The sequence below is a fragment of the Pinus tabuliformis genome, chromosome 8 (assembly GCF_031772625.1).
Source record: "Pinus tabuliformis cultivar Carrire ecotype Pingquan chromosome 8, CPIR1, whole genome shotgun sequence".
NCBI lineage: Eukaryota > Viridiplantae > Streptophyta > Pinopsida > Pinales > Pinaceae > Pinus > Pinus tabuliformis.
This window is the reverse complement of record NC_142294.1, coordinates 463,553,594-463,556,164: the sequence shown is the minus strand read 5'-3', so window position 1 is coordinate 463,556,164 and position 2,571 is coordinate 463,553,594. Positions and strand designations below refer to the sequence as shown.

At 36.2% G+C, this 2,571-nt stretch overlaps 1 pseudogene; it reads left to right on the top strand.

The window, feature by feature from the left end:
* Positions 1–1,787: 1,787 nt before the first annotated feature.
* LOC149236050 (boron transporter 1 pseudogene) lies at positions 1,788–2,362 on the top strand (annotated as a pseudogene).
* Positions 2,363–2,571: the final 209 nt, after the last annotated feature.

Genomic DNA, 2,571 nt, shown 5'->3' with positions numbered 1-2,571 from the left:
ATGAGGCTGAGGCTCTCTTACAGTAGAATTTCCCTTGAATTTACCTGAAACTTTGAAATGGTTTCCAAAACACGCAAGGATATGGTTACCTGGGTCATAAATCCAAATGCAGCAGTTATGTGTAAACTTGGAAACCCTCTTTTTATATGTTGAATTTTGTTCCTTTTTTGAAAATTTTTATGTTTCATTTAGAAAGATTCTGCTATTTTTTTTAGTTTTGTTGTTCTGAGTGGGTACCACAAGGTTTGGGTTCCTCAAACCTGTGATTTATGAAACAGGATTCTGAAGAAATGCAGAGAACAACGTTATGTTGGCAGTTGGAACATTTTTGTTTTGGCAACACCTCAGAAAATTGTCAGGGGCATTTCTAGGATGTTTTGTACCTCAAAATGGTTCTGCTACATAAACAGGTGGTTAGGTTGCAGGAGTTTTTAGCAACCTTACAAATACTTGGTAGGTAATAATATTTTTCTTATTCTGAAGAACTATATTGATAGAATTGAGTTATAGAAAATCTATATGATTCTGCATTTCCTAGGTTTGAGTCTACTTTTGAGTTTGGTAAGCAAAAAAATGTTCAGCAAATCACACTTACAACACACAGCTGTAGCTGGCCTTCAGATACAGAAATATGGCCAAAGTACTGATATGGTCATATCTGGCCATATATATGAATAATACTGTCGATATGTCATGGACCTTATTTTTGTTATATATTGACTGTATTGTATTTGGTTGTATTTTATCGTATTCAGCTGTATTTGCTTTTTCCAAATATAAATTTTGGACTAGACTCTTATTTTGGTCATATTTTTTTTTCCTCAAATATGGATATTTATGGTATTTGTACATGTATGCACCAAATAAAACAAACAAGCATTTTGAGTTAGAGAAATATGATTCTCTTACCATATATTCTCAAAGCTACAAAAACTTGAAAATGCAAAAATAATCTTCGGTAGATGTATAGATATAAATTTGTTATAGCCCATGCGTGCATTTGAGATACCCTAGATTCATCTTGGCCACAATCATGGATCCTGCTTTGAGAGTAGCTTTGCCTCCCCCTCCAGGCCCTGAAGTGGCTGTGTTTCGAAGTTTGGTGTCTGCATTAGGGAAATCTTTAAAGTCTCAACCAATTTGTTTTGTGAAGAAGCTGGAGAACATTCTTGAAGTCTCCATCCCTATTTCATCCTGAAGGCATAAATGTCTCTGGTCACAGCGTTGCATCCCAACTTGCCCAACAAAATGAGTTCAACTTAAGAAAACCTTCTTCATACCATTATGACTTCTCTTAGGATTTTTGGTATGCAAATTACCTCAGTAAATATATATTATTTAGAACTATGTTGTAATTTTTGTCAGGGTTCATGTTTAGGTTCAACTGTCACTAGCTACCCTATTCTGGAAGAGCTTTTGCTCTCCTGAAGACATCTTTATCTAACTCTTCATTCTTTGTTTTCACCTCCATAAAAAATCTCTAGTGGATTCATAAATTTTCCTTTTATTGTGACAGACTATTTTATGTGGTATTGTTGGCATACCTCCTTCAAATGGTGTTATTCCTGAATCTCCAATGCACATGAAAGGCTTAGCTACCCTCAAACATCAGGTACCAATATATTGGAATTATCAATTGCAGCTTCTCATGGAAAAGACACAATTCAAACATTTTATAGACGAGTAACTTACAAGTACTTTTGTTACAGTTGGTGCTTAGCAAGTTAGTGACAACAATCCGGAAAAGTATGCAGAAAAATTCAACCTTAGGGCAATTATACGGAAACATGCAAGAAGCCTATGAGCAAATACAGACCCCAATGATTTATCAGCCTCCACCTGCCTTGGTAATGGTCTTATTTTTGAGTTTGGGTGTTTCATTTTATCTAATTTTCCTCTCCCTTTATTTATTTGTCTTGTCATGTCCCAACCATTTACGCAGGCACTTAAGCAATTGAAAGAGACCACAATTCAGTTGGCTGCAAGTACTGGGAATATGGATGCCCCAGTTGATGAATCAATTTTTAATGTTGACAAGGACATGGATGACCTGCTTCCTGTTGAGGTGAAAGAACAGCAATTGAGTAATTTGTTGCAATCTCTGATGGTGGTTGGCTGCCTTGCAGTAATGCCCATCATTAGAAAGATGCCAACTTCTGTGCTTTGGGGTTACTTTGCCTTCATGGCCATAGAGAGTTTGCCAGGAAATCAATTTTGGGAAAGGCTATTGTTTCTTTTCACTGCTCCAAGCCGTAGATACAAGTATGAACTTTATTCAAACTATAATGTGATTGAATTTAATTCTTGTAATATAGTTTTCAAAGCTGATCAATGTTGAATTGATGGTTACAGAGAACTTTAGGAGTATCATGCTACATTCTTGAAACGGTGCCTTTCAAGACAATTGCCACTTTCACCATTTTCCAGACATGTTATTTGCTGGCATGTTTTGGTATCACATGGGTGCCTATAGATGGTGTTCTCTTCCCACTACTAATCATGTTGTAACTTGTTAGTCCCAGCGAGGCAGTATATCCTTCCCAAGTTTTTCAAAGGAGCACATCTTCAAGA